The sequence below is a fragment of the Scyliorhinus torazame genome, chromosome 18 (assembly GCF_047496885.1).
Source record: "Scyliorhinus torazame isolate Kashiwa2021f chromosome 18, sScyTor2.1, whole genome shotgun sequence".
NCBI classification, from domain to species: Eukaryota; Metazoa; Chordata; class Chondrichthyes; order Carcharhiniformes; family Scyliorhinidae; genus Scyliorhinus; species Scyliorhinus torazame.
The window spans coordinates 137387176-137400636 of NC_092724.1; the positions used below are offsets into that span (position 1 = coordinate 137387176).

Genomic DNA, 13461 nt, shown 5'->3' on the forward strand with positions numbered 1-13461 from the left:
GAACGGTCGGGGGGGGCGGCGTGTTGGGGGGGAGGGGGGCTCCTTCACCAGGGGGGGCCTCCGATGGGGTCTGGCCCGCGATCAGGGCCCACCAATCGGCGGGCCGGCCTCTCCCCTCCCGGGCCTACTTCCCTGTGCAGCCGGCCCCTGAACACCGACGCCATGTTGAGTGGGGGCTGGCACGCTAAAGAAGTCCCCCGCGCATGCGCAGGTTGGCGCGGCACCCATTTGGCACCGGGAATGGAGGCTGGAGCAGCGTGAACCGCTCCAGCACCATGCTGGCCCCCTGTGTTGGACAGAATGGGTCGTACCCGGGCCCGGTTCGCGCTGTCGTGAAACGCGACAGCGTTCACGACGGCGCGAACACTTAGGCTCCATTTGGGAGAATCGCCCCCCCTGTGTCAGATTTTTAAAACTCAAACTGTGAAACTATTAAAATCCCAACCATTTAAAAATAAAAGAAACTGCCTACCTTTGTCAGTGAATGTTAAAAAAAACCTGAGTTAGCAGTTAAAATAGATGGTTATGACAATATATTAAGGGCTATCAATACATCATTATTAATGGTTGGCTGTTAGCTACAACCTATAATTATCCCAGCAGGGTGTAAATTCACAATTTGATTGTTCAGAGCTGCAGTGTCCTTCATGGCCACTGGGAGTAGGTGTCCTCCCCCCCCCCTCCCCCCCCACAGGGTGTCAAGACTGTGAGGACATGGCACAGGGGCTGCACTGTCTCTTTGTTGAGAAGGAGTCTCATGCGGCACATGCTGTCTGTCATCTTATCAAAGGATCAATAACGCCTGCACACCTTGGGCTGTCACCGGCGTCCCCCTCTCGGTTCCTCCTTGGCCTGATGGGCAGCCAGGTCTTCAGGGCGTGCGGCGGCCCCCTGCACATGGGATGCTGCCTCCAGCTTGCGTTGACGCTGCTGCCTTCTCCAGCATCTGGCCACCTGAGCTGCCATCAGCACTGCCAGGTTATCCTCTTGGGGACCAAAAGCACCATCCATTTTGGTATCTATAAGGAATTGGCGAATAAGAGAGACCGACAATCAGTTAGGACTTTCAGCCCGAGACCCTCAAAGCCCCCAAGCCTCCCCACCATGACATGCCCCGCCTTCTCGCAGAGTGCCAACCACTGAGCCAGTTGGGCTGGAAAGCCTAGCTCTGCACACTCATCCCCTGCCACAGCAGGAGCTCCTACACCCCAGCCCCTGCCAGGAACATTATGGAGTCCGTGCTCAGGTGTCCTCTCCTGATCCATACACTCACCTTTTGATCACGAGGATATCCCAGTGCTGAATCCCAGATCTTGAGTGTTCGATTTTTGGCTGCTGTCTCTATACTGCTCAGGCTTCTATAAGTCAGGCAAACTGTTCAGGCTTCAAGGTTTGATTGAAATGTGATGCAATAACCCACGAGAATGCATTTGAGAATATTTTATTTATTAACCGGTCGACAGTAAGTACCTTTACACAAAAGGATGAAAACCAACTACTTAACTGTCCATAAATCACACTAACCATTAATCAACAAGGAAATGTCATCATACCATGCACACACAAATATATTTCTGCTGTAGATTATCACAATCACAAAGATACAACAGCTCATTTGTACAAAGAAAACCAAACACACCAAATCACACTGCGCAGGTCCTCAGCAGAATGGAGGATCCCTGCTGTGCGATTGTTTAAGGTATCAGTCTCTGTCCATGAGCTTCCATTGTACACGCCTTCTTATACAGCCTAATTGCACTGACTCTGAGCATGCCAGAAGAGAGAAAGAGCTTACCTTCCCCTCCTCCTACCTAGGCAGCAGGTTATCTTCCCATCCTCCCTTTCCTTGCTCCAGGCTACAGAAAAAGAAGGAAACAGCAGCAGGCTCCAGGCATTTGCAGCAGCAAGCAGCAAACACAACCTGCAGCACCACCTTAGAGCTAGGAATTGCTCTCACATCTAACACGGCTAATTCCATATTAGCAGTAGCCTTGAGCTGTGAAGCTAGAGGCTTCTCACAGTTAAAGGGAGTTAAAGTGACTTTCAGAACATAACCAAAAGGAGGGCGCTGTCCTGGGAATGTTTGATAAGTCAGACAGATAGCGACTGTAATTAGCCATGTTTTGGGTATCCACAATATTTAAAGATGATTTGAAGGACTCTCGTACGAGAAGCCCATTGATACCCCCCCCCCACACTGAGCCAGGGGTGATCCCTAATCAGATATGCTTTAGTCTTAGACCCCCTGGCCAAGCCCAACCCCCCATGAGGGGTCCCATCCCCCCCGAACACTGGGGCAGCAGCTCCAGTGCCCTTGAGCTGCATGTCTGAAAATGGAAATGGCCACTCACCTCCTAAGATCCCCTCAGCAGCATCGCACCAGCTTCCCATATTTAAAAAGGAGTATTAAACGATGCCCACATGATTTCTCGCTGGGGAGCCAGTTGATTCCCGGGAGGCCGTTACATTTGACTTCACTCTCACTAATGAGATGGAAATTGGTGCTAATTGGGGTTAATGATATGCTCTCCATATTTGGGCATGGTATGGAACTCACCATCAGGAGCTAAATAGCAGACCGATTCGCACCCGACACAAATCTCAATTTTGTTCTTTTCCGCTATTTAACCGGTGCGCCCAGATCTGCGGCGGGCGCAACACGGCGGTTCAATCGCGCCCATGGTCATTTTAGAACTTAATCATGGAATATCTCTTGATCGCACAAGGACCAAGGCAGGGCTAATTTCGAAGAGCGGCACTCAGCTTTTTGAAAAAGTTGAGAATTGTTCGATAAAATTAAGAGGAGCAATTTTACTCCTTCTTTCATGGAAGTAGATCAGTATCTCCAAGGGCTGAAGTGTCAGTAACGATGATTTTAATTCAACATTTACAAGTTGACTCTTAAACTATTGCCCTGTTTTATGATGTCCAAAGAACTTTGAGGACCATGGGTTTATTTTTCAATATCAACGGGAACAAGCAACTTTATTCAAAAGACAGCATCCACAATGGGATGAATTCTGAGCTCAACTGGTATGGAGCTCAGGATCCATTCTAACCAACATATTGCTGACACACTGCCCCAGAAATTTGCACCATTATTTAGATTGTACAAGAAACTTGCAAACATATTATTATTTTTTTTTTCGGTTAAATCCAAAGTTTTCTCTCACTACTATGGCGATGTTGGGCAGTAGGGAAGAATTGTGTCAACCTTTAATTGATCAGAGAATTATGAAAGTTGATTTATAAATGCTTTGTGGATATTAGACGAAATTTCCTTTACTTGCAGTGATGGAGAAGCTTGAACCTTCCATTGATCCTGAGAGCAATGGCATAGGGAGTCTTAAACTACTGGCAGAATCACCCTTGACAGTAAGGTCGGAGGGGAGGAACCGGACAAAATACAACACAAAACAAGTCCTCAAGAGCGTATCAGGCAGAAGATACTCCTGTGGTATCAATGGCGCAAGCAGGCAGCAGCAATTAGAAAATCCCCAGTCATCGAGGTCCATCGCGACAGGAACTACCCTCTGTCAAGGGCTGCGTGTCTCCTGATGCACGGCATACCCACATTAAAAGATTAATACCCCGTATTAGGCGTCTACCTAGAGGAAACCAGCACACCCACCACACAGACAAACTCGGAGGTAATCGGTGAGAGGTGACCGGGACAGGACCGTGAGATCTGGAAGTCCCTGGCTTCGGACTGGCATGTAGGAGGTGGAGTTTGATTCAGTCAACTCGTTCTTGGAAAAGGAGAGCGTTTTGGCATCTTTCTTCATGACTGAGCAGCCCTCTTCAGGATCCACTCTGCTCACTCCGCATGGAGAAAGGACTAGAAAAGGTGCCTGAAAATTAGTCTGTTCTGTCTCCAAACTGACTGGAAAACTGCATCCAGAAGCTCATCTACCTGCGGTCAGGAAATCAAAGTTCAACTGAATTTCAGAACCTGGAATGTATGAACCCTCATGGATGTGGATATGTGCATCAATGTAAATACATGTAGGCTAGCTAGACACTAGAGGGAGCACCAGAAACATCACACACACACACTCAACCAATAGATCAAGTAGAAAGGACACGACCAATAGACATTCACGATACACAAGGAGGTGACACGACCACAGGGGGGTATTACACCAACCCATATATAAAGGACACCACACACATGATCTGCCTCTTTCCAGTGGAGACAGTCAGTGAATACAGAGACAGGGTTGATTCGATATTACACCCACCACGTGGATTGCAGCAACTGGTTAGTCAGTCTGGGTAGCTATATTGAGATTAGCAGTTGTGTCGAACCCGAGTAATAGAAGTGTAAATAGTTTAATAAACGTGTTGAAGTTATCTCCATGTCTGAACCTTCCTTTGTCAAGTGCACCACAAGGAAGACGCTTATGTTACACCGACAACATAACAAATCATGGTACCAGGACTGAACTGTTTCAATCCAGAGAGCCATACCTCAGCGTACAGTGACAACCAGCAATGATACCCAGGCAAGATGTTCGAGATCCGGGTTCCGCAGCGGCTCCAGTGCCACGGCGATCTCCGTGAAAACTGACGGGCATTCCAGCAAAAGTTTGAAATCTTCCTGGTGGCAGCCAAACTGGAAGACCTGGCCAATGCTGAAAGGATAGAGCTTCTCCTCACCATAGCCGGTGCCCGAGCACAAGAAATCTTTTAAAAATTCAAGTTCTCCAAAGGGCAAAACAGGAGTGACTTCCAGGCAGTCCTGGACAAATTCGGAAAATACTGTGAGGAAAACACACTCCAACCAGCAAGAAAAGGTAAGAGAAGCGGCAGTACTCACCACGATGCTGAGATCCCGGAGCAGAGAACAGTTTTGATCAGCGGCCATCTTTCTAAAGGTACTGCACTTGCGCAGTTGCGCGAAGCCGCGCATGCGCAAATGAGAACAAGGCCCAAGGTAAAGGAACAACGATCTGCGCATGCGCAATTGCTTACTACGCACTACGTCACATGCATCATGATGTCAGAGGCCCCGGACCACGCCCATTTAAAGGGGAAACGTTCCAAATCAAAGAAAACATATTTTAAAGCCGTAAAACAACCTTCCTTCACCTGGAATGACTGCATAATGCCTCAACTTGAACCAGGAAATGAAATTAACCTCCGAAGAACCCTGCAACAAGCAGTTACCTACGCCCAAACCGATGAATCCGACCTTAAATACTTCGATACCGATCTTTACATTTTCTCTGGACCTCGCCAGCTCCGACGCAAATAGTGATGATATGGTCCTAGAAGACAATGACTCGGACAAACCTTTCACCTTGGGAGGCTACCCCAGTACCAAATCCGAACCGCAACTAGACGTGTTGCACATTGGCGACCCCCGTATTGAATCCGATGCAGAGGATCTTCAGCCCAGCAGATATGACATCTCAACTCGTGAGTGCAGGATGATGCTGCAGCCTGAAACCAAGAGACAGAGAGCTGTACAGGCCCACAGAGAGTGGCCTGCTGCCACACAGAGCGTGGTCCACGCACCGCTCAGGGTTCCCGACTCTACGAAAGAAGACATTCAAAACTCCACACCGCAGTCCTTGCACGCACAAGAAGTGACTCCAGTGTCACAAGCCTCCACAGCGAGCTCATGGACAGACTCCACGATAGAAGAAACGCAAGACTCCAGAGCGCAGTCCTTGCAGACACCAGACGTGACTCCAGTGTCACAAGCCTCCGCAGCGAGCTCGTGGACAGCCTCCACGATAGAAGCAACGCAAGACTCCGACGTGCAGTCCTTGCAGGAACAAGACCATGAGGATCTAGCAACCTCTTCTGACCAACTAGCGGCAGACGATGCAATTCTGCCATGCTCAAGTAAACAGCAAGAAGACTATGACAGTCTACCACGCTCCAGTGCACAGCAGGACGACCATGACGGTCTATCATGCTACAGTGCAGAACAAAGCGCCGATGACAGTCCAAGTCCAAATGAAGGACAACAGCAAGATAATGACAGTCCACCCACATTGATGAAAACTCTGACAATTTACCCAACCCAAGTGAACAACAAGCTGCTACTGAGGCTCTACCCACGGCATGTGAGACGCGTGACGTCAGCATCCCACTTCCCATGCAAGATGTGCAAAGTGACAGACCTCAGCTACTGTGTACAGAGGCACTCGACGATCACTGTGAGACCACTGGTGACTCCGGTACTTCCACCCTCATTCGCTCGAACGTCTCCACAAGTCAATGCATTCCTGCATGTTCTGATTTTAGACGTGCAGCTTCAAGAAATCTCAGCTGACTCCAGTGAACCAGCTGACAGCAGATGCCACAACGACAGGGGATGGATCACTTAGCAATTACACTGGGTCAGTAATAACAAGCAGCGGCTACAGTCCAAGAGGAATACACCAATATTCACTACAGCTATATCCACACATTTTTTCCACACCAGCAGTGCAGCCAATGACAGTTCATGCTGGACAAACCCAGTACTCAGGCATGCAGCAGCCAGCAGTCTATGTAGCATATTCTCAAACAGGCCAGCACCATAGATTGCCCACTAATGGAATCAAAACCGAAGGAGGACTCCCGCAAGCACAATCTCACACTACAGACTGGATGCCTTAGTTACAGCCCAGGATTTGCTGCACCCCAGCCTGGCCAGGCGGCATATTCCTATCAGATGCAAGGTTCTAGTTTCACACCATCACCAGGTATTTATGCGAGCAGCAATTCTGTTTCCAAGTTGACAGGCTTTGACGGTTCTCAGCAGGATCACCCTTCCAGCACAGCATGTGGCCAGAACCAGTATGTACAGTCTTATCCAACTTCAACATATGGCACATCCATGACCTCGAATGATACTGTTGATGGTACCTCTTCAACATCAACACCTTATCAGCCACAAGATGCCATCCGACAGCATCATCACAAACATCGGAAAAAGAAAGGGACTCCAAATCAGATCAGACAGCGAAGTGATTTGACCACTTCTTGGTTCCTGTGGCACAGGGACGTTGATGGCGTTCATAACCAAGAGAGACATTTGACCATGATGATTGATGGTTTATGGACTCACACGAATGATTTGGACTTATTGTTTAATCACTGTTCCCATGACTTGTATAAACCTTACCTTATCTACCTGTTCTTTGTTCAATTTTCTTTAAGTGTACAGAAAATATATAAAAAGGGGGTGATGTGCATCAATGTAAATACATGTAGGCTAGCTAGACACTATAGGGAGCACCAGAAACATCACACACACACACTCAACCAATAGATTAAGTAGATAGGACACGACCAATAGACATTCACGATACACAAGGAGGTGACACGACCACAGGGGGGCATTACACCAACGCATATATAAAGGACACCACACACATGATCTGCCTCTTTCCAGTGGAGATAGTCAGTGAGTACAGAGACAGGGTTGATTCAATATTACACCCACCACGTGGATTGCAGCAACTGGTTAGTCATTCTGGGTAGCTATAGTAGGATTAGCAGTAGTGTCGAACCCGAGTAATAGATGTGTAAATAGTTTAATAAACGTGTTGAAGTTATCTCCACATCTGAACCTTCCTTTGTCAAGTGCACCACAAGGAAGCCGCTTATGTTACACCTACAACATAACAAATCAATGGATAATGAGCAAAACAATCAATCATAATGGAGACCTGTCCTTGCTGCCCGTGAATTCAGTCACTTCAACACTGACGTCGCTGCCCTGAAAGAGACCCATAGAGCAGGCGAAGGGCAGCTGAGGGAAGAAGGCAGTGGTGACACCTTCTTCTGGAGAGGAAAACCTGAGGATTAGCCCAGGAGGCAATGAATTCTCCATCAAGAACAAACTCGTCAACCGACTCTCGGAACTCAGCATCAACGAACGCCTCAGGACCCTTTGTTTACAACTTGCCAAGAATCAGCAGGAAAGGGCGTGAGCGCCTCGGCCCCAACCCTTGATGCCTAAGGAGGCTTCTACTCTACTTTGGACATCATACTCTTCAACTCATTCTTAAGGAAGGTAAGATCATTCTCCTTGGGGACTTCAATGCCACAGTTGGAAAGGATTCCCAGATCTGGAACAAAACCATCGGAAAGGAAGGAGTGGGAATTGCAACTCCAACGGGGCTCTCCTGCTCGCCAAATATGCGAAACTCCAGCTTCTCATCGCTAACACACTATTCCACCAAAAATACAAGTTCAAGACTTCCTGGAGACATCCACAATCAATGCACTAGCACATGATCGACTTCATCATCCTTCAATCCTGAGACCCAAAGAATGCCCTCATCACCAAAGTGATGACCAGTGCAGATGACTACTGGACAGACCATTAGCTCATCCACTCCTCTATGTCCATCAAACTCCATCAGAAGCAGTGGAAGATGAAGAAACAGCTCAGCAAAAAAATCAATGTTGAGTTGCTTCAAGAGCCAAGCATACTAGTGAACATCCAACGATGTCTTCACCAAAATGTCCAAAGTGTTCATACTGATGGAGTGGAGGAAAAATGGAAAAATGGCATTTTCTCAAGCTGTGAAGAAATCATTTGCTACAAGACCAGGATGTTTCGACGAGAATGACCACACCATCCAAGACCTCATCGACAAGGAAAGGAAAGCTGTCCACGTCTGGATAAACTACATAACCAGCAAGGCAAAGAGGAGAGCTCATCAATTAGCCAAGGCAGAGGTACAAAGAAGAACTAGGGAAATCAAGAACTAATGGTGAACTGAGAAGGCTAAGGAGCTACAACTCCTTGCTGACAAGCACAACACCCAGGGCGTCTTCAGGGCCACCAAGGCAATATATGGACCCAATAGCCTCGGCCTCAAACCAGTGCAGAGTAAAGATGAAACCCTCTTGAGAGACAGAGGAAATATCAGACTTCAACGGAAAGAACATTTCAAATAACTTCCAAACAGAGATAGAACCATAGATGAGGACGTGCTTGAGGAAATCCCCCAACTCCCCATCAAAGATGATCTTGGACTCCCACCAAGCAAGGATGGGGTTGAACCCGCCATTAAACACATGAAGAATTGAAAAGTCGCAGGAGTGGACGGGATCTCCGTGGAGATTTTCAAACTTGGAGGCAAAGAGATCACCTGTCATCTCCACCAACTGTTGCTGAAGATCTGGGACAGCAAATAAATTCCTGCCGACCTCATGGATGCCGTCAGTACCACCATCTTCAAGAGATGGGATAAAGCGTACTGTGGGAACTACCAAGGAATCTTCCTACTCTCCAGTGCTGGGAAGATCATCGCCTGAATCCTTGCGGGCTGTCTTTTCCCAGTCTCTGAAGAAATTCAGTGTGGCTTCAGGCCAATCCATGGAACAGCGGACATGATTTTCACTGCTTGGGTACTTCAAGAGAAATGCCAGGAGCAACATCAACCACTACATGACCTTTGTTGATCTGGCCACGTTTTTGATTCATTAATTGAGAAGTGCTATGGAAGTCCCTGTCAAAGGCCAGCTGTCCAGAGAGATTCATCAACATCCTCCGATGCCTCCACGACAAGATGTCAATGACAGTCCTCACCGAGGAAATAAGATAGAAACCTTCGAGGTTAAGACTGGAGTCAAGCAGGGATATGTCATCATCCACCCTTTTCTCCATCTTCATTGCCACCATCTTTCACCTTGTCAAGAGCAAGCTTCCCAGAGGAGTGGACATCGTCTACAGGGTGGATGGAAAATCTTTCAACCTCAACCAGTTGAAACCCAAGAAGAAAACAACACTGCCATCGCTCGTAGAACTTCAGTATGCAGATGACATTGCCATCTCCACTCTCTCGGAAGAAAACCTCCAAGCCATGCTTGACACTGTCGCTGAAGTGTACCAAATAATTAGCCTCAGCCTCAACCTCAAGAAGACTCAAATCCTTTACCAACCCACCCCAGGGCAAGATCCGGTCTCTCTCTCCATCAAGATCAATGGAGAAGCCCTCCCAACAGTGGAACATTTCCCATACCTGGGGAGCCACCTCTCCTCTAAGCTAACATCGATGGGGAGACCCAACATCATAACCAATCCACAAGCAACTCCTTCAGACACCTATGGACGAGAGTCTTTGACGACCACAACATCCATGCTGACACCAGGATCCTCGTGTGAAAGGCGGTGATCCTCCGAATCTTCTATATGGCTTAGAAACTTGCAATACGTACAGACGCCACTTCAACGCCCTGGAGAGGTACCATCAATGCTGTCTGAGATGGATTCTCCGCATCAGCTGGGAGGACGGGCATACTAATATCAGTATCCTTGAAGGAGCCAAGAAGACCAGCATCAAGCCCATGGTCATCCGAAACCAACTTCGCTGGGCCGGCCGTGTGCTTAGGATGTCAGGACTGCCAAAGCTCAAGGAAGGCTTCCGAACAAGAGGAGAACAAAGGAAGTGCTTCATAAACACCCTGAAGGCTTGCCTCAAAAAATGCAACTTCAATGTCAATGCCTGGGAGACCCTTGCTCAGAAAAGAGCTACTTGAGGTAACCGCCTGATTGAAGGGACGCAGTTCTCCGTGGACAGCTGACTGCAACAGGAGGACGGAAAGGGAGCCTGAGAAAGGAATACCAGCGATCCATAATCCAAGGACCGATCTCACCTCCCGTAATCACCTGTCAAGTGTGGGGTCGAAGATGCGGCTCTAGGATAGCGTTCAGATAGTGCAAGAACCCACAGAACGTGTGACCAATAACACAGAGTTTCTAAGGTGGACAATCATTCTCGTTAGCGAGTGATCATTGAAGCAGAAGACTATTCAAAAGTAAATCAACTCGCTAAATGTTGTGATCAATGTAAAGTATGAAAGGTTATCATTCTATATTGTCCCACATCCTCACAGAAATCAAACAAAAGTTCAAGGAAAATGAGGTAAAGGTACAAATCCAAAGCATACAATTTTTCATGAAGATGTCAGGCAACTTTATCTTTACTTAGAGCTTCCACTTTTGGGAATAAGCATCAGTCAATATGATCGAGCTATCCATAATACAGACAGGCATACTTCAGATGGAATAATCTTATCCAATGTTAAATCCAGCAAGGCTGAAATGGAAGGCTGGAGAAATGTGACATCCTTTTCCCAATCTTAATAAAATGAGGTGAATCTGTAGTTTGGCTAAACATGAAAATGATCAACACTCCGATGATATCCATTTCATGGAATTAAATACATTTTAACTCAAATGTACGAGTAGTTGGCAGTGTGAGTTGGGAATTCATCGGCTGCAGATGAAATGAGGTCCTGAAACTTACGTACGTCTCGCCAGTCGACTATGGATGAAGAGTCAACAGGAAGAGGTGGACAAATGTACTGCCTGGAGTCAATGGCCAAGATCAACTAACTGACAGGATCAGCTACTGGGACGTAAACCTTGGAATTGGGGTTGAATCCAGGGCATGGCCAGAGAAGCCTAAACTTACAATGTAATGTCCCAAAGGCTGTTCTGGTCGCTCGAGCCTCCACACTGTAAGTTCACACAACAATTTTCAACATATCCAGGGAGGTAGCCACACCCAAGGTACAGGAAAAGAGTAGCTGGTTACAGTCAGGGGAAGGAAAACGAACGGGCAGACAGTGCAGGGATCCCTCGTGACCGTTCCCCTTCAAAACAAGTATACTGTTTTGGATGCTGTTTGCGGGGGATGACCAACCGGGGAAGGCCCTAGCGGCCAGGTCTCTGAGCCTGGCTCTGTGGCTCAGAAGGGAAGGGGGGAAAATAGAAAAGCAATAGTGATAGGAAACTCAATGGTTAGGGGAATGGATAGGAGATTCTGTGGTCGCGAACGAGATTCCCGGAAGGTATGTTGCCTCCTGGGTGCCAGGACCAGGGATGTCTCTGATTGAGTCTACAGGATTCTTAAGGGGGAGGGGGAGCAACCAGCAGTCGTGGTGCACATAGGCACCAACGACACAGCTATGAAAAGGGATGAGGATCTAAAAAGTGATTTTAGGGAGTTAGGTTGGAAGCTAAAGAGCAGGCCAAGCAGAATAGTGACCTCAGGATAGCTACCAGTGCCGCGTGCAAGTGAGGCAAGGAACAGAGAGCGAGTGCAGCTGAACACGTGGCTACAGGGCTGGTGCAGGAGGGAAGGCTTCAGATATGTGGATCATTGGGATATCTTCTGGGGAAGGTGGGACCTGTACATGAAGGACAGATTGCACCTAAACTGGAGGGGCACCAATATTCTGGGTGGGAGGTTTTCTAGAGTTCTTCGGGAGGGTTTAAACTAGTTTGGCAGGGGGATGGGAACCAGAGCTATGGATCAGAGGACAGGGTAGCTTTTCAACAGGCAGAAATAGTATGCAGCGAGTCTGTGAGGAAGGATATACAGTTGATAGGGCAAAGTTGCACTCAGTGGAATGGGTTACAGTGTGTCTGTTTCAATGCAAGGAGTGCCAGGAATAAGGGAGATGAACTTAGAGCATGTCAGTACTTGGAACTACGATGTTGTGGCCATTACAGAGACATGGATTTCATAGGGGCAGGAATGGTTGGTAGATGTTCTGGGGTTTAGAGGTTTTCAAAAGAATAGGGAGGGAGGTAAAAGAGGAGGGGGTGTGGCACTGTTAATTAGGGAATGCACCACAGCTGCAGAAAAGCAGGTAGTTGAGGAGGGTTTGTCTACTGAGTCAGTATGGGTGGAAGTCAGAAGCAAGAAAGGAGCAGTCACTTTATTGGGAGTTTTCTACAGACCCCCCAATAGCAGCACAGAGATTGGGCGGCAGATCTTGGAAAATTGCAGAAGGAACAGAGTTGTTGTCATGGGTGACTTCAACTTCCCTAATATTGATTGGAACCTCCTTACTGCAAATGGTTTGGATGGTGCAGATTTTGTCACGTGTGTACAGGAAGGTTTCCTGACTCAATATGTCGATAGGCCGACTAGGGGGGAGGCCATATTGGACTTGGTGCTCGGCAACGAACTAGACCAGGTGTCAGATGTCTCGGTGGGAGAGTATTTCGGTGTCAGTGACCACAACTCCTTGACCTTTACCATAGTCAAGGAGAGGGATAGGAACAGATAGTATGGGAAGGTATTTAATTGGGGGGGGGGGGGGGGGGGGGGAATTATACTGCTATTAGACAGGAGCTGAGGAGCATAAAGTGGAAACAATTGTTCTTGGGGAAATGCACAACAGTGATATGGGGGTTGTTTAAGGAGCACTTGCTGCGAGTGCTGGATAGTTTGTCCCACTGAGACGAGGAAGGAATGGTAAGGTGAAGGAGCCTTGGATGACAAGAGAAGTGGAGCTTCTAATCAAGAGGAAGAAGAAAGCTTACATAAGGTTGAGGAAGCAAGGATCTGACTCGGCTCTAGAGGGTTACAAGGTAGCCAGGAAGAAACTCAAAAATGGACTGAGGAGAGCTAGAAGGGGGCATGAAAAGCCCTGGAGGGAAGGATTAGGGAAAACCCCAAGGCGTTCTACACTTGTGTGAGAAATAAGAGG

At 47.8% G+C, this 13461-nt stretch overlaps 1 long non-coding RNA gene across 2 annotated transcripts in view; it reads right to left on the bottom strand.

Moving 5' to 3' along the window:
• The window catches only part of LOC140394854 (uncharacterized), a 106679-nt gene that overhangs the window by 55043 nt on the left and 38175 nt on the right, over positions 1 to 13461 (bottom strand). For both annotated transcript variants that reach the window (XR_011936043.1, XR_011936042.1), the window contains exon 2: positions 811 to 1019. This is a non-coding gene — a long non-coding RNA (uncharacterized lncRNA). The remainder of the gene's footprint in view (positions 1 to 810; positions 1020 to 13461) is intronic.